A 21042-nucleotide genomic window follows, 5' to 3' on the forward strand; every position below is an offset into this window, starting at 1 on the left:
AAATATGCATACCCACTATAAACATGTATTCATTTTTGTGACTTTGAAATGTCTTCCTAGCGTAGTTTTATAGCAACATAGTATTAATTTTTAAGCACATAGTAGTATTTGACTCGAATTTAGTAAATTTATTCACTAATAGTTAAAACGTAAACAAGTAGAATTAGCCACATTTAATACCACAGAAAAAAAGTTTAAATTTACAGAATTTCAATAGATATAATAAGCATTTTATGTTGAGCTCACTTTGAACTTAAAACGATATTTTCAATTTAACATCCGTTAAGAGGACTCATCACGGGGCATGAGAGTCGTTAAAATTCCGCGATCGATATTAGAAATCATAACCGATGTTTGTTGAAGTGCTGAGCTCCAGGCCATAATCCTCTCGGCCGCGTACAACTCCACTTAACAAACGTATAAATAATATTCAAGGCGAGGGAACATATTCGAGGGTACGCTTTCGAGGGTAGTTTGACGGCGTAACGAATCGAAAAACCAAATCATCGAGTAGCACCCCTACTGTACACCGCTACATGATAGTTTACAAACGAAGCCGTAGAGTTGTCGTTACGCATACATTTTTTTTAAAATATTACTATTTTTTAGCGTTTTCAAATATTTTATCTTAGTATATTGTAATATATGTAATTATGATCATTATGATTATTTAAATTTATTATTACAATATTGAATAAAATAGGTAATGTCCTATCTGTTTCGTCAATTTTTACCAAAAAATAAATAAATAATAAGTTTTTTTAGTTTTTTTTTTTATACTAAATATTACTTTTCTCATTGGATTTTACTGATTATATTAAATATATATATATATATATATATATATATATATATATATATATATATATATATATATATATATATATATAATATATAAATATATAATATATAATATATATATATATATATATATATATATATATATATATATATTTAATTCTGAACTAACACACAAAATAACTGATTGTAATTACCCTTTGGCCCTACATAACACTAAACGATATTTAAGTTTCGACTCTATGTAGTTCTCTGTAATAAAATCTTTAGGGCTGCCCCTTAGCGGTCTGTCGAGAGTGCTCGTAGTAGTTTTTTATATATTTTAATTTTAATTTCATATCGGGCGCTAATGGCGGGGCCTCAGCCCTGCGTGCCGAATCGCGCCGAGGAAAATATATTCATGGTATAATAAAACTTAATGTAGCGAGTGAACTAATATTGTCTCACTCAATATTTAATTTTCAAAATATTAATTTAATAAATTTTTGCGATTCATAAACTTTAGTGGATGTTTATTGATGGCAGGGAAGATTAATCGACAACTTCGAACTTGATTCAAATGATATTTAGAAAGAGGTGAATTTATTATTGTTTTTATAAGTTATTATTAACTTTATTGACGAGCCGGTTGGCGTGGTTGGTAGATACTTGCCTTTCACACCGAAGGTTGTGGGTTCGATTCCTACCCAGGACAGACATTTGTGTGCATTGACATTGACATGTTCATGTAATTATCTATATAACTATGTATTTACAAAAGAAAAGTAGTATATGTAGTACATCAGTTGTCTGGTTTCCATAGTACAAGCTCTGCTTAGTTTGGGATCAGATGGCCGTGTGTGTATAATGTCCCAGGATATTATTGTTATTGTTATTTATGTAGAGGATATGTGGGTCAAATTTTGCACATGAATCTTAAGCCAATTTCGTTGAAACAATTTAATTGAAATTTTACGCACCCTCTCGTTGGCGGTAATAATACAATATAGTAAATTAGGAATTGTCTATAGTATACAACTTTTAATTCTATCATTATATTAGTATTCTATTATAATGATTTTATTGCAGAGAGGCACGCGTCTTGGGTACAATGCCACAGGACAATCTTTTAGACGGCGTGTTTTTGCTTTAAATTTGTAATGTGTATTTTGTTTTTTTAATTTTAATTTTATATATTATACAAATGACTGTACATAGTATTTTATTGTTTATTATTTTTCATATCAAATTCTTCAATGGTTTATTTAATATTGATTTTGAATAAATAACAATATAATTGAATAATAAATATTAATCAATTATATCGTTCGTCTGATTAGCAATTAATATTTCACTTATATTTTTATTATTGTTTATTTTTATTTGAAATGATTAGTCAATAGCTTGTTACATACGTATATTACTATATGCTTTGTAATTTTTTTTTTATTTTATTGCTGCTTATGTTACTTTCCAAGTAGTTAAAAGTAATGATATTAAATTAAATGTATGATAAAAAAGGAAGTAAACATTTATGTAGCTACTTTATCTGCAAATATTTGACTTGATTTAATCCCTTGCTTATGCTCGATGTATCTAAATAATGTATACCTGATAACGTTTCAAATAACCTTTAAGCTGTCACCCCTCACGCGCTGAGCAAACAGTTCTGGAGTCAAATCAACGCTAAGTTAATCCGTTTTGGTGCGCGAACCCACTTGATTAAGTTTAATTTATTTTAAAAATCAGCGCGGGCCGTGCGCCGCCTCCGGCCGTCGCGAGTCCCTTCGAAATACATTATTCAGTGTTTTAGAATAATTTTCAAATTCGATTACATAGGGCCGACCCTTGGTAAGTGGGTGGGCCGGGCGGTACGCGGCGGGTGTATTTAGCCAACACGGGGGTCTCGTCGCGTGCGATGCTGATTTGAATATGCGTCGCACGTGGCCTCCCGCGCTCCGGCCGGGCCCCGGGGACTCCGCCGATCATATTTCAAACGTCACCAGAGATGTCTCACTCAGATACTATCGCCGATAAACGCCCAGATACCGGCAAGGGTGGAAATAGTGCCGAGGTCTGGGAGCAATTTTTTACACCGCGATTATCGCCTGCAGTTGACACCTAGATATTACTTTTCGTTCAGCGCACTTGTACACAGTGCTCGCTATACAGGCATTTTGCGGTTACGTAGGAGTTCGCAAGTGCTCTTGAAGTTTATTGGCGTGACAATATTTCACAGTGGATTTTAGAATGTTTATTACTTGACTCAAATGTTAAAAAATATAGTAAATCTATGATATAGTAAAACGATTAACGATATGTTTTAAAAAGTTTTAGTTAAAATTTCTCATATGATGGTAGCATATAATCGGTGGGAGTGGTGGCACGTGCGGTGCGGGTGGCAACCGTCGGCGTGCGCGTTGGCGGCCGCCACGTGTCGCTACTGGCACTCCATTACCGCGAGACCACTGCTTCTGATCAAAAGTGCAAAAATATTGTCAAAGATTATTTTTCATGACGTTTCAACCATTGAAAATAAATAAAGGTTAATAAACTTTATAAATTCGATTTTAATACAACCATGATATTTCAAATTGGACAAGTTCATCGAGACTGCAATTAGTATTTAACATTTAATTATTGGTACATAGTCGAAGGAGATATATTACAATACAGATAAAATTTTAAATACAATATCTAAAAGGCTGTACATTATATATATATATATTTAGTTGTACGCGCTGATCCATTGGAAGTACAAACGGGGAAAGGAAATGTATCGGATGAAAATCTGTCACCATTCCGTATTATTGTAGCTTAGTGGAATAATCTCTAAGCCAACTTCTCAAAAAGGTAGAAGGCAGTTATAGGCTGTTAAATTATATTTTACTTAGGTATCTTGAACGTCCGTTCTGGGTTAATAATATTCTTTGCCACATCTGGTAACATAGATGTGATTGCTGCTTGAGCAAATCGCGTCGTAATCCGCTACTTGTATCGCAAATCAAGATATGAATTAATTTTGGCCGCTTGCCGCTGTAATTGAAATGAAGACTTAGCGTGACAGATCCAGAGATAGATATTCATAGATCAAGATATTAGATTCAACGTCAGTTGGTTTAAAATGGTATTTTTTTTTATAGAATAGGAAGGCGGACGAGCATATGGGCCACCTGATGTTAAGTGGTCACCAACGCCCATAGACATTGGCATTGTAAGAAATGTTTACCATCACTTACATCACCAATGCGCCACCAACCTTGGGAACTAAGATGTTATGTCCCTTGTGCCTGTAATTACACTGGCTCACTCACCCTTCAAACCGGAACACAACAATAACAAGTACTGCTGTTTTGCGGTAGAATATCTGATCAGTGGGTGGTACCTACCCAGACGAGCTTGCACAAAGCCCTACCACCAGCAAGGTATATACTTAATGTTTTCACATATATATCAGAAATTATTATAAATACGAAAGCATAGGACCTAGGTAAGGACATAGGCACATCAGTTACTAAAACTATTAAAAGAAAACGTTTGACACAGAAAAATTCATGGTAACGGCTAGTTTTCAATATTTCGACTATATTACGAAAACTCTTTAAAGATAAAATACTGAATATTTCTTTCAAACTAAGACTTCATTTAACTTGTGAAAGTTAATTTTCAAGGTCGAATATGAATTCAACGACTCTGACGTAATAAGGTTTTACTTCTGTTATATGATATTACGTTTACGTATATACTGAGTTATACAAGCATTAATTGTTTTTTTCAGTTTAATGAAATACATTAAATAATAGAATTTCATTTGTTTTGACGAGCCGGTTGGCGTGGTTGGTATATTATAAGATACTTACTTTTCACGCCGAAGATTGTGGTTTCGATTGCCATCCAGGACAGACATTTGTGTGCATGAACATGTCTGTTTGTCCTGAGTCTGGGTGTAATTGTCTATATAAGTATGTATTTACAAAAAGAAAAGTAGTATATGTAGTATATCAGTTGTCTGGTTGCCATAGCACAAGCTTCGTACAAGCTTAATTTGGGATCAGATGGCCGTGTGTGTAAAATGTCCCAGGATATTATTATTTATTTATATTTTAAGTAATTCTTGTTATAATAACAAAAATAATCGGATTTCATATATATCAGGTTATATATATTTTGTTTATGTTAAATAAAAAAACGGCGGTGATAAAGTAGTGTGACGACGAGTATACCAATGTTCAGGATTGCGCACCACTGCGCCCCGACGGCCGACATCCCCTTTAGGAAGTCCAATCGGGTAGCTTCCCGTCCGATTTGCCTACATTATACTCATGAAACAATTTAGTCGAAAAAAAGATTTACTGAAATCTAAATTCATGTAAAATATTTATCCGACTGAAAAAAAGTAAAACTGTTTAATATTTCAACGTTTCATAATAAATTAGATACTTTGTGTATATAATATCACCATAAATTGTTATATATATAGTTAAATTATGATCTATCGGCTGTTAAAATAATATATATTATGTAATTGATGTAAATAAATAATAAATAACCTTATTGTGAATGTATACTTTGGATTTGTCGTGATATTATAAAATTATATGACTATTATAATAGAAAAAACTCGTACTAAGTGTCATAACAGGAGTTATTGCATAAATACAATAAAAGCTCAATAATTCCAAATGAAGTCCAAACTAAATGAAGACAAATCAAAAATGCTAAGAAATTCAATAACCGTCCACAATTCTTTGGATTGTCACCCCAACAGAGGGAATACCTTGACAAAGTTACGTATAATATCGTCGAAACTTGTCAACACACTAATTTCCTTTGCAATAAAGGTTAGTTTTGAATGAGAAGTTGTTTTAAAAAAGCGAATATTTCGTCGGTGCAAATCCCCGAGATTGAGTGCGGGACACCGCAGCGAGGGTTCGATTATTACTCGAGTCGATCTCGATACTCCACTCGATGCATCGCAGGGGAGCTGCATTACACGAGTAGAGTTTCGATTCGATTTGTTGGCGGATCGCTCGACTTGTGTCGAATCGTTGCGCTCAATGTTTACTCGACTTTCAAACATCATTTGCATTCTTGATAAAGTTTTGATAATATGTGTAATAAAAATGGTAGTACCTACTTATAATTAAATAATTATATATTATTTATAATGGACAATTTGAGATAATAAAAGAATATATTTCTAAGTTTCCCAAAATCGGTTCATGGATTTTAAAGTATTTAGTGTTAACTAACAGTAAATTTCATTTATCTTATTTATTTACTTGTAATCAACAGCGTTTATGTAATGTCAAATATGGCGTATATATTTGCGTGTTGCATTATTTATAATAGCATATCTACTTGCTGTTGTTTATTAGCGCTATCTTGTTCTGTAAATGTAAAAGAAAATTCTTCACCCTGCAATGCTGGTGGCAAACTTATATCCAAAAGGTACACAAAAACACAAAGGTAAAGGTACGTAGATTGCATCACGATATTTCCTTCCCGCCAAGCACGAGTTGAAATAAAAACAATAATTAAGCACATGAAAATTCAGAAAATATTGCCTGGGTTTGAACCTGCAATTTTTAACTAAGATTCACGTGTTATGTACACACACATACTGTACATACATATTGTAAATGTATTTTTCAATTATCTTCGCTAGGCAGCTTACAGTTACATCATTGTCAAAACTACTTTTCATGATGAGTAGATACATTATATCGTAATTGTCAGTAAGGTTACGTAATGTAGGCCTCCAAATAAAATATTATACGTTAACTCAAATGTTTACATAACTGTCAAATCAGATACATTCATGTTTTATTCAAAAATACACAATAGTACAAAAATATATTTCACCAAATATTGTACATAATGTTTTTATAAATGGAAGTTAAATAAATCGGCTGACGTATCGTCGAACCAGTCTACCCTTCGCAATAGTCCGCGAATTCGAATTCCTGTCTAGTGCCATATGTTGCGTGGAATTTATTATTTTATTATGTTTTTATTTACTATCCTCCGAGACGAGTGTTTAAGCCGACGTTTATGATATTCTCCTGTGGTTACTGGAGGGGTGCTGATGCGCTATTGTTTCACCCTTCTTGTGTCGGATTGGTTCAATGCGTAAATTTATAAACCATTAATTTCATATTCACTGTTTACAAAAATTGAATTGTCGTGATCTTAAACTGTAGTTTAAGAATATGTAAAACAAATTATTTTTGGTATTTCAATGTTTAATAGAAATAAACCTTGATTAATCAGCGATTTTAAAATTGTTTCATTAAAAAACATCAAAATTTAATTTAATCGACAAAAACAAAAATAGATAAAGGTATTTAAACATTCAGCCATATTATTATTATAGAAATATGTAAATTTAAATAATTATTTACAATGAAATAAGATCAAGCTGATAAAAAAATATATACGTGTGTATATAAAAATAGTACGCTCTATCAATACTAGAGAAGGTTCGTATTTATATTATCCGACCAAAACTTGTACTTCATTAGTATACAACCACTGGCGATATTAAAACAAGAGTTGTATCGTAACACTAACTCTATGCAATATTTTAAATCGCTCCTATTGTGTACAGAGATGAAAATGCGAAGTGCTGCTCCGATGATCCGTGCACGATATTATTCTGCACAAAGAGCCCCATCAAATCAGTAGTGCCCGCTCTGAAAAATTAAAATTGCAATTCAAATATACTTTTCTGCGACTAATCGGTACCTACTTTGTATTTATATCATATATATTTTTGAATACACTTCATGGGAATTCATCATATAATATATGTATTTAGGTATTTGATACTACTTTACACATAATGTAATCTTACCATCATAACATTAAGTCAAAGTTGAAAGAACGAATAAAATGGAAATTTATAGTAATAATCATTGTAGTACCTTAATGAATTAAAAACTAATGTAATTTCAAATAAAGAAAAAGACGTCTTAGAATCAACAGAATTGCATGGTAACAACGTGTGTGATGAAAAGCCTTCGATTTAGACCCATAGATATTACCCATAGATTAGCGAGTAAAATCGTCAACGTCAACGATGAAAAAGTGTGGTTTGTTAATTAATATAGATATATGTCATTCCTTATGTATTATAGTTATTTCCGAATTAAGCCCTATGAAGTTCAACTCGGGGTTTATGCAGTAGAGTTTAATACAATCCTTGCCGTTCAGAAAAGTTATTTTTGTACGAAATTGTAACAACGTTTAACGTAATTATGCACATTAAGAATTATTTATAGAATATTTATTATTGCACAATTAATGTTAAATTATATAACATTCGCTTATTATATATATATATGTTATGTAATTGCATTAAGTGATTTCGACAGAAATTATATATATAAATGAAACTAATATAAACTTGGGACAATACAACACAATTACAGAATAAAATATAAATTGTAAAATTAAAAATAATCGTAAATGAACTCCAAGGGATAGGTACAACACTAAATACTTTTAAAATATAAACACACCTTGGGAATAAAACGATCTGCTCCAGGGCGGATTCAATTTAGAAAATAGTTTTTTAAATTTTTTTGTAAGCCAAAATTATCGTTGAGCATAAAAAAAAACCCGTTGAGTTTTATTTCCGGTCTTTCTTAGGTCTGGGGTATTTATTTCCGAACTGGTGTTACATTAATATATATATATTAATGTACAGTACAGTAACAGCCTGTTAATGTCCCACTGCTGGGCTAAGGCCTCCTCTCCCTTTTGAGGAGAAGGTTTGGAGCTTATTCCACCACGCTGCTCCAATGCGGGTTGGTAGAATACACATGTGGCAGAATTTCAATGAAATTAGACACATGCAGGTTTCCTCACGATGTTTTCCTTCACCGTTAAGCACGAGATGAATTATAAACACAAATTAAGCACATGAAAATTCAGTGGTGCTTGCCCGGGTTTGAACCCACGATCATCGGTTAAGATTCACGCGTTCTTACCACTAGGCCATCTCGGCTTTAATCTCGGCTTTAATAATTAAAATATATATATATATATATATATATATATATATATATATATATATATATATATATATATATATATATATATATATATATATATATATATATATGAATTAATATATATATTAATTCATTTTGAATTGGAAATTAAAATATACATAATATTCATAATTATTTTAACCTAGTTATATATATATATAAATTCGGATTTTCGCAAAAACTACTCATTAGACAAATGGAGAACTTTCATACGATCCTAGGTTATAGCTTCCGTACGAATAACGGACATATACATATATATTTACGTATATAGCAGGCTTTATATTTCATAAATATTTGAGATAAAACTTATTTTGTGAAAGTAATCGGCGAAAAAATTGTTGTCCGGACAAAGCTCGGCTTTCGACAAGTGAACGCTACCAAAACTATAATAAATACAAGAAAACTTTTTACATAAGATCTTTAAAAACGTCAAGCGACATCATGTCGTCGTCTACCTCTTTAACTTATAAAAGTAAATAATGTATTAATTTAAAAATATATTAATTGAAATAATTTGCTCAACAACGCATGAAAAAAATGCGCTGTAAATGCGGTGTACTCGTAATTATGGAATTATAGAAAGATCATTAGCTGAATACTGATTATATTGTAAAATTTAATTATATTAAAAATATCTTGCAGTGGATCCTGTATAGCCTTTCGATATTGGAGCTAGAATAGTTGGATAGTTATATTATTAGCTCTTATTGCTTTATGAATATAAAAGCTGAATGGAAGGCAGGTATTTTACTCAGCTCGCTGTGAAATCACAGCAGTCAGGGACAAAATAGATGGAATATATTCATTCATACTGCTGATTGACACGGTCATGTGTCTGAGCAGCACGACGGGGCACCTCAAGGGTTGTTGAAAAAACACAGCTCCGCCCTCCTTGCCTCAGATTGGGGTAAGATTTCAATCATTGCACGATATGACAACACCAATTTCGAAAAATATATTTGATTATTTTTGCGCTTGCAATGAATTTCTTATTGAAAATATTGTATTGTTCTTAAAATATATACGTTTTTGATTGTACCTTAATTAAAATATTTTTATTGCCTTAGTAAAAATACACTTTAAATACAAGCTTAAAAGTGATATTCAAAGTAAAGAGTAGCGTCTATTAACCGCCCTTGTCACAAAAAGTAAATTAAAAAATATTTTTTTTGTAATATATCGGGATTAAAACATGGAAAAGGGGAAGTGTTGGCATAAATTAACTTAAAACAATACAATTTAAGACAAGAAATATTAATTTATCAATCTATGTTCACTGTTATTTGATTACGGTCCCTAAAAATCTTAGAACACAAATGCGTAGGCCAAGGGGCCGTAGGGTCTGCGATCGAAGCGACTGATAATGCATATACCATGGGGTAGGGTAATAGATGAAGTCTTATTTGAATATTGTCCTCGATCCGCGGGGGGCGCGTAAATTAAATTGCTAGACCGTCTGTGCAGGTAATATAATAAAATTCGAATATTAGCGAACAAACAATAGCTTTTTGTAAGGAATCGTTTTAATAATGTTGGATTTAAGGTAAGGCGAATAATATTTATACTTTTCATTTAAATGTTTGCAGACCTAACAATAATAGTCAAATTAAAGGAAATCTTCATAACGGACTTACAGTTTTTTTTATTTTTATATTTCATTGCTGTAAGCTATTTTTAGTTATAAAATAGGTACGCTGACGGACAAATGGACCACCTGATAGTAAAAGGTTACCACCTCCCATTGACAATGTTAAAAATATTAATCATTCCTTACAACTCCAATGCTCCACCAACCTTGGGAACGAAGATGTTTTATGTCCCTTGTGCTTGTAGGCTCATTTACGCTTCAAACCAGAACAGAACAATACTTGCTGTAATATTGCTGTTTGGCGATATGTTATAGTAAGAACAATATGGACGATGCAAGTATTACAGCATTATGGTTAAAACAGTGAAACAGTGATAGACAAAGGAAAGTTAGCTTATGACATTGAATATTTTATAGAATGCAGTCATTATATGTGCGAGTCGAGATAGCCCAGTGGTGAGAACGCGTGAATATTAACCGATGATCATGGGTTCAAACCCGGGCAAGCACCACTAAATTTTCATGTGATTCTGTGATTATAATTCATCTCGTGTTTGGCGGTGAAGGAAAACATCGTGAGGAAACCTGCATATGTCTAATTTCACTGAAATTCTGCCACATTTGTAATCCACCAACCCGCATTGGAGCAGCGTGGTGGAATAAGCTCCAAAACCTAAAACGAACTTAAATTTAATTTTAATATACTAATAATCAAATTTTATAAATAATATAATCGCAAAAAATATTTTTGACCGAAAAAAGTTTTCTTGCTGTAGATACTTAATTATTTACATGGTACTTGTTCGTAAAAATAACTTGTCAGTGTGTGGTCAAAATTTTGCAGCAGAAAAGGTTTTAGTGTCTTTGATTTTGGTATTAAATCCAAAAATATAATTGTACTTAGTAAACATAGAGGCCGTACACGTGGCATGAAAAATGATTGGCCCGCGGCGATAGCAGTGTGGGCACCGCCTAATGAAGTAGAAGGCGATAGCGCCCTCTGCATCCGTCCTAATTTTCGGTGCGTCACTTGAACTAAGTTAAGATTATATTAATATTATATAAAATAAAATTTGTATATCAGAATTAATACAAAAACAATGACTTCAATAATATAGACTTTGAAAAGAATTTAAAGCTTACATCCAAGCTGTGTTGTATGTTATAAATTTATGATAACATATCAAATTTAATCAAATCAGTACAAAATATACTTTATTCTAGTAGGTTCTTTTGAATTGAAAATGGAAAAATTCTGAATATGCTGTCTTTTTTTAATTTAGTGTACATCACATGATATTCGCACAAAAGCATGCTAAGCTTAGATCAAAAAGGTGGCGATCTAGTTTCATGTACATATAAGTTTATTATTGTATACTATAAGATTTTAACTAGTTTTATGAACCAATAAAAAATTGTATAACATACCATTTTAAAATTAATAAAATTGAAAGTGCAACTCACGTGACACAAGTAAAACCATTCCGCATTCATCGCGTCCAACTAAATTAAAATTAACAATAACGGTCACTGTATATGCACAATTTAATCTTAGTATTTTCTAAAAACCATAAGATATGACTGTAGTAATAGGTTTACGCGTCGTATATCTTATGAAAAAAAAATCCACCATGCTGCTCCATTATGGGTTGGTGGATACACACGGATACACATGTAGCAAAATTTTAGTGAATTAACACACATGCACCTGCTCACGATTGTTTTCCTTTACCGCCGAGCAGGAAATAAATAATAAACACAAATTAAGCCCATGAAAATTCAGTGTTGCTTGCCTGAGTTTGAACCCGCGATCATCGGTTAAGGTTCACACGTTCCAACCACCAGGCTATCTCGGCTTATAAAATGTGTTATAAAATGTAAATATAATTAAATATATATTTAAAAATCTTATATCTTCTCCTCGTCCCTCACAGGCCGATAGGATAAGAATTGAAGAGAGATCAGGCACAAAATTTCAGGTTTGAGAACTACCTGTGCCACTGGGTACACACGAGAAAAGATACTGGGACAATTTCTTGACAGTAAAGCTTAATAACTATAATCTCTTTATAATTTGCAGCCTTGACAATAACGGCGGCCAAACAAAACAACAACAAAAACATACTATAAATACATACTTGGTAACTATAATATTGCCAACTTCGTAAATAAAACATCTATTCAACGAACTAGTGGCATAAAAAAATGTTTAATCTATCGAATAGCAGTGCGGCCTCCGTCTAATGAAGCAGAAGGCGATAGTGTCGTGTGCATGCACCCTAACCGCGACGCATCGGATGAAGCCAAACAAACTCAATATAAAATTAGAGTAAAGGTCAATAATTCTTAAGTAAAGGTTATTTATAATGGAACAAAAAACGTACGTACATTAATGTTTTTAAATCAAACACCACGAGTCTTTATACTTTTATTCTCGAAAAACATAGTAGTGACCTTTTTAGTTAGAGAGTTTAACCTTAAAGCATAATGGAATGCATCCTGCTCATCGATGGAAAGGTCATAAGTTCGATTTACATGTGTGGGGTATTGTTCTCACTCACGGCATAAGCCGCTTAGTCGGAGGGGAAATTAAAATAAAATTAAATGAAACAGTAAAACAAAGGCTGTTCCTATTTTTTTACCAAATGGTATTACCAATGGTAGCACTTCAAATTAAGTGAATGTTTAAAAAAATGTTCCCATCAGGCTAAACTGGATATACTTATATAAATACTGTTTTTTTTGTTTATATCCAATAGTACATAATACCAGGTTCACAAAAACAAAAAATAGTTTCGTGTATTAAAACAGCACTATATAGTTAAGAACAACAATACGCAGCTGGCTTCTAATTATACGAACAGAGATATTATTACTCAATACAATGAGATTAAGATGAAAATTTTCTAGTATTACGAAATCCATTATAATCTTGGAGTCATTTAATGATATTTGATGTGTAGCCAAATCTTATGAGGTATCCTTAATATTTTCTCAGAAACGGCTGATAGATGGAATGGAAAGGACGAGGAAGCGGACAGGGAAGAAATTGTCAAAATCCCGGCGCACATGAGCCAATAAGCTAAATTGAAATACCTTCTCGATGTTATACGAGTCTTTCAGAGTAATTGGTTGACGGAGCTCGAAAGTTAGGGTTGCCACGGTTCCGTTTATTTCATGTTTTGTGAATGAGAAAAATATATGATGTTTGTGTGGCAGCTGCTTTTCCGCCGTCCCTAGCAATGTGTTATTCTTATTGGCGGATTAAATAAATGTAATTAAAATGATGTTTTTCGTTAGTTTATTGTAATGAATGTTAAAATATTTTTAAATGGTAAATGAACCAATAAATTTTGTAATTAAACTTAATCTTTTTTATTTTCCAATGATTGATCATAACAATGCATGTTTATATTTGCATATTCCTATTTATATAATTGTGGTTATATTGAGATGTATAACATAGAGAACAGTAATACGTTTCAAATACAAGCTATTTAAGCGTCATTATTCACTACAAAGTATAAAAAGTCAAAAAGCCAATCCCCTCAATACTTAATTCGTAGCCGATAGAATACCGAACGTCCAACTCGAGTCTTGTCCCAATTTGAATGGATTACCTGACGTTAAAAATACAGGGTCGTTCTCAATAGCAAGGACAGAACTAGACGGACATTCATTCGCTAAGTGAACCTAAACACGTCTTTGAAGAACTCGCTTAGTAAGCGCTTTGAAAACTTGAAAAGGAAAACTTTATGCCACATACTCTTATATTTAACTCGAATTTTGAGTGATTTTTATATGAGATTTATTTTATTTAGCATAAATGGCGTTTTAAATAAATATTAACTTTTAAGCTTAAGACTGAGTTGATGTGACTAAGCAGATAGATTAGCGGATTTTTATCGAAGGCCTTTGATTCAAATCCTTTCAATCGTATTTGTTTACGTAATTTTCATTTCGACAAATCTTGTTATAGCCTAGATGATTATTATGAATATGTAGCCTGATAGATGATTATAGTGAATATAGGAATTTATTAAAATAGGTTTTTTTTTAAAAGTCCAAGGTTTTATATCACCTTGCTTTATAATACGAAAAATAAAATTGTGAACATAATTCAACATCATAATAATATATTGTAAGACTTGGTTTGTCAGAACATCTATTTGATAGTCATAATTATATTTATGTTTATTGTGTTATTACACTTTATACATGTTTGGGCTCTATTATAACCGACCGAAACAGCCTGTGAATGTCCCACTGCTGGGCTAAAGGCCTCCTCTCCTCATTTTGAGGAGAAGGTTTGGAGCTTATTCCACCACGCTGCTCCAATGCGGGTTGGTGGAATACACATGTGGCAGAATTTCAGTGAAATTAGACACATGCAGGTTTCCTCACGATGTTTCCCTTCACCGTAAAGCACGAGATGAATTATAATCACAAATTAAGCACATGAAAATTCAGTGGTGCTTGCCCGGTTTGAACCCACGATCATCGGTTAAGATTCACGCGTTCTTACCGCTGGGCCATCTCGACTTTTTTTACCGCTGGGCCATCTCGACTTTTTTCTATTATAACTATCTATAATTATACAAAAACAAAATGTAAGGCAACATATGTTTTCTAATAAAAAAAAATCTATATTAAAAACCACATCAAAAACAAAATAAACTTTAATTAAGTAGGCTCTTGCGAGCACTTATGAATCGATTACAAGATTAAATTACATTTAAAACTACCATCGGTTCAGACTATAGATTTTACCTTAAAATCTTGAAAATATCTAGTTTAAGTAAAACTATTTCTATATATGCTTATGTAATTTACATATTAGAAGACGAAAGCTATAAGGGTGTGCGTCGATGCATCGACGTGGTCATGGCTCAGTGATGTGGACGTTTTATCACGTGCGGATGAATATTAGCTTTTGCTTATCAATATGATTTCTACAAATTGATGTGAAATTTTTTTTTTAATTCTTTATTAGGAATCGATGATATTAAAGATTAAAATAATACTAACTCAAATAATGACTTAAACCGCAGATGTAAGTCAATGAACGTATAAAAAAAAAGAATCAGCATTTCCTTCCACGAATGAATCCTTAAAAAAAGGTTTACATTGATAAGTGATTTATACAAATACACGCCCTTTTGAAATAATAAATATCTAGTTCTCATGATAATAATATTATAAACAAATAATGTTCTATCTCTAACCGAACGTTTGTACAAATGACAATATAGGGCAGCAACAATGTTCCAATACTTTAGTAGATTTTTCCTGAATACTCATCACTTGATTAGCTCCGACCGTAATTATTTCCCCGTCGCGAGGGATTTGTATAATCCTGATTGGGTGCGTATTGCGACTCGATGGAGTGTGCCCGCACGTGCCCAACGTTATGGCTTTTAGATGCTCTGTTGGATCTTGAGGCTACTATGAAGTTTATTATTGAAATTATATGAATAAGCCTGCGTATTCAATTATTATTAGTGGATATTGTCATTTGCAATTTTATTATTGATATAGAAATATTTATGCTATTCAGTACTTACGTAGGAAACTATCTCGTTTTTCTAAATAAAGACAAAACATTTGAATTGCTTCTTTGGTTTAGTGATTAGTTTATAAGGCGCAGACCTCGAGAACCTGGTTTCAATTTTATGTACTTACTTTTTTATTTAACACCAACTATCATTCGGAAATGAAAAGATAATGTTACGTGTATTTTATTTAGCATGAAATACAAAGTGTAATATTATATTACCTATATTATTGATTTTTATATTCCAAATATGAATTTAAGAACCAGATCGTGACCATAAAAATGTGACGTAAGAATACATTGGCCTAACCTACAGTAACCCGCTTTCCCGACCTGATAGTAGATTTTATTACAGACGATAAGTAAGTGTAATATATTCTACATTGAATTAAGACTAAGACAAAGATTTTTAATCATAAGCTATTTCTTTTATTTATTTATAATTAACCAACCAATGTCTGCTGTATTTACTAAATCAAGATCTTTCCTTATTATTTTCCAATGAAAATATTTACTTTTAAAGATTTATATTGCAATTTTCTACGCAACAACTAGCAAAGCCGGACCAAATTAAAAATTCGCCAAGCAAAAGGGAATTAAAGTTAGCAGCCGGGCTGGGGGCGGCCGATAACGCGACAATAGGAATTTGCCGTTCGCGCGAGTACCGACTGCCCGCTCTTTAACCTAATTACCTAACTCACTTTCTTATTCGATAGAACTTATTACTGAACGATTTTAGAAAACCTTCTATAAAATAATTAATTATTTGATCAATAGAAACATATTATTTACATATAACAAACGATTCGAGGCGAGCCGTGGTTTTTTTTATTTCTTTATTAAACTCGGACAAGCACCATTGAGTTTTCTGTGCATTAATTGTGTTCGGTGGCGAAGGACAATATAGTGCGGAAACTTGCATGTGTCAGATGAAAATCTGCCACATGTGTATGGACCAATCCGTATTGGAGCAGCATAGTGGAACAACCGTTAAACTTTTTCGAATTGGATTATTAAATGTGGATTTTCAAATTCGAGTTTTAAATGTGAATGTCGATTTTAAATGTTTAATCTGTCAAGTAAAGAATACCTAACACCTTAATATCCCTAATGTGTGTTATATGAAATAAATCTTTGTCAGTTATGTGATTTTAATATATCATAGAATATTTTACCATTTTGTTGGTGTGTTAGCTTTTTAAAAGTAAAACGGTGATGTATAAAGACAAAATTAATAGCTGGCTATTTAAATGAGTATCTTGAGCTCTCGATAGCTTTACAACATTCTATAATTGAATCTTTTTAATAAAAGTCAAAGGAAATTAATTAATAGTCAAGTGCCTCGGCGACCAGTAAAATGTTTTCTCATTAACGTCTCCACTAAGATTATTTCGCCATAAGCCCCCACCGCATTACTAATCACCGCTTCAAACACTCCGCGCCCCCTGGCCGTCGAGCGCACTAACCCTCCCTCGCTGGCCGAATTGAAAACGTATAGCTTCACACACGGGAATCACTATATCAAAGGCGGGTAGCTAGTCGTAAACAAGCCAAGATTTATATAAATTTGGAGTAATGTGAGCATGCCATCACTCAAATGAGAATAATAAAATAATTAAAACGAGAATCGATTTTTTTGACAATTTTACTAACTTTTAAATTGTTTTTTTTTTAAGCCCATTATTTACAATTTTCCTTACGAATGACGTTATAATCATTAGAATAATAGGTCGCGTGAACTACAAAGGCTTTCTACGTAATAGTACCGCATGTCGTTACGCGTCTCGCTGATTTTGTAAATACTCGGCTTTTCACTAGGTAAAGTGTAGACCAATAGACATTTTCCGATGCTCAATTTTCATTCGTTTCGCAGAGGCAGCTAACTGAATTACACGAACTATTTGCAATCGAAACTACGTACAAACGTTCTATAAAAGTGAACGGGGCGCTCGGAAACATTTTCTTTCGTTTGTTTCCTTTCACATTATCGTAGAAGGGGATGAGGCGGGTCTGACTGGACGTACGGGCTTCGCATTTAAAAGCGATATAAAAAAAACTTGTGCCTTTATTTCGCAGGATGACCTAAGTGGCCGGCCGGGCCGTACAAAAACCCCTCTTGGACTTACCTGTATTTTTCCACTTATTTATCCAGCGTTTTTTTATATAGCCGGCGTTTGTTAGTACCCGTTTTGTCTGTTTGGGAAGATCTTGTTTTTTAACGAGTACTTAGGGTCTAATTAAAAGGAAAGCTCCGCACGGACATTCGAGGCCTTTTGATGCCCACTGTTATTACTTTACGTATATGAATTTAATTCGCTTGGATGGAGTTTTGAGTGGTGACGGCTTTTTTTTATTTATAATTTGTGATATGTAATTGAACCAAGTGGTCATTTCGAGTACGATCTAATCTTGCGATTGAATTTCGTTCATCATGTTTATTGGGAATAAGTTTAGGTTAGAGAATTAAATTATAATTATCTATGCTTATGTAATACATGAATATCGAAAGTTGACAAATATTTTGTTTTCTTTTTAAGGATATAAAAATATAAGAGGTCATGGATATGCAGAATAAATAAAGATGGCCGAATTAAATAAGCTGCTAAAAGTACGGTAGAGTTTCGACCACAGACGATCCTTTGATTTCTCTTCTTTGAGTTATTTTAACTCTTTTTTAATGTGTTTAACAGAGAGAGCCGTAATAATCAGTGTTTTAAATTTCATTATATAAAATGTTTTCGTATCACTTACGATATTTATTGACATATGCTCAACTTCTTTCGGGAAGACTATGGTGGAAAACATAGTTATAATTGTTATAATATATATGTAATTACATTAATATTAGTCCCAATTATATTTGAATATTTTTATTTGATTTTTCAAGATTCATAAATAATATCAATACCATATTAATTTAGTAGAAATGGCCTAGTGCAGCACGCAAATGTAAGTGACGGTTGAAAAATTTGCTACATCAGAGTCGCCTCGTGGATTGATCTCCAAATTTTGTCCTCAAAAGCAGAGGAGGCCTTAGGCAATGAGGCATTTAGAGGCTGGTTTTTACTTTTACTTTAGTAAAATAGTTGGTAATAACAATTAGAAGTTATCGAAAGTCGTGTAAATATTAATACAAGAAACGTAGTAAATGTCGGTGTGAGTTCAAGGATATAACATAAAAGGGGGTGTAATTTGGAATGAGTTAACAAGGTCGGTGCGTGTGCGCACATCTTCACGCTGCATTAGCTGACAGCTAGCTGAGGTGAACTTATAAGGTGTGTTAGGAAATTATGTAGCTTTTAACTACAAGGACCTTATAGTAAATAGCTTTAAGTAACCGTTACTGTTGTTGCCAAGCGAAAATTTCTCTTCATTTTTATATTGGTTTAATAATATCTTTAGCTCAAAATTTAAGAATGCATTTACGTCTAAGTTTAATGTGGTATACACGAGAACCGACACACGTGATAAATATTTGGAAAGTAATAAATCGGACGTCGACTCCGTAATGAGGAAAGTACAATTTCCATCACATTAAGAGTAACTTAAGTTCCATTGACAGTAAATGTCAAAAGGAGAATGACTTGCGCATGAGTTGACTTCTGGCCCGACGCTATTACAAGTTTAATTTCCAATATGACAGATGGCGTAATAAAATTTATTTATTTTAAATCACAGACGGAATAACTCGGAGTAATGAGAATGTATATGTCCCGTATAGGTGGAATATTGGACGATTCGGTTTGAGATAGTCCTTGATTTACTGCTCGACATTTGAGCGCACTAAATCATTTTTGTATAGGACTCGAGAAACTATTAACTATTATTATTGTTGGCGAACTACGGAGGCCTTTGTGTGGCCGGGATCTCGCAAAGACGGATGGTATTTTTTTATTTTATTTTTTATCGACGACTTTTTCGATTTTTATGATTCGCGTGACGTTGGATGAGTAGTTTAAGATTAATTTGATTTTCAAATATAAAAAGCTGAATATAATTTTATAATAAATCTTCTTCACAAAATCTCAAGCTTTTCTATAAAGTTCTAAGTTGTCTGTATTATAAACGCGACTAAAGTTTTTACTATAATTATGAAATAAGCTAGTGGTAACGAGGTGACAAAACAGTTTACAATTCACATATTTCATCACATTATCGATATTAAAATTTATTTATATTAAACGTCTGTGAGTAGGGGGCGGGGTTAGGTACCTTATATCCTTTTCTGTTGCCCTGTGACAACATGTCTGTATAATTTTATAATGATCGGCAAGTAATTAAGACGAGAAAGCGTACCAAATGAATAAACAAACAAATTTTCGCATTTATAATATAAGTATAAGCAGTTATAAGCAGTTTTCTCTAAAATTACATACCAAGTGAATTTTACATGCGGTACATATGTGTCGGTCACTCGACAGTTTGCGTTATTAATGAAGAAACTTAATTTATTATTTACTTACAAATGATATGACATTATAAATGTAAGTCATAAATTATGATACAACTGATTTTTAAATTAAAAAATAAAATTGTTTTAACTTAAGCTATAAATTAATTAGCAAATAAATTAAGTTAACACGTCCGCACCTTTACACAATTATAGAAGTGGCGAGGCATTTTTTCTTATTCGTTATTATTTACGACCTGAACTAATTTTAAGGCGGTTAGGTTAGGTGAGAAAAAAAACAACGAATGTTTATGCAGGATTGGCCGTCGTATTGTTTGTTCTGACTATAACAATAGAAATAAATGTTAGGCGGATTGGTTTCAATACGAGCCAATGTTTTAGGGTCGTTGGATACGTGGAGCCACGCAGTCTGGCTTTTTCGTGTGAGGTCCGGTAATCGTTTATGAACTTAATATTTTTTTTTGGGTTTGGATATTTCAACTCAATCTATCAATGGTGAAGGGATTTCCTTTGACATTTTTTAACTTACGTCTTAATTTACGAAATATTTTTTTAAAAGAATATTAGTTTTATTTAAAAATTAAAAGCGATAACTATGATCGTCTCGGTGATTTAATTTAAGTCCGTGTATAAAAACAAATAGTGACATAAT

This window comes from Nymphalis io, chromosome 3 (genome assembly GCF_905147045.1).
Source record: "Nymphalis io chromosome 3, ilAglIoxx1.1, whole genome shotgun sequence".
NCBI lineage: Eukaryota > Metazoa > Arthropoda > Insecta > Lepidoptera > Nymphalidae > Nymphalis > Nymphalis io.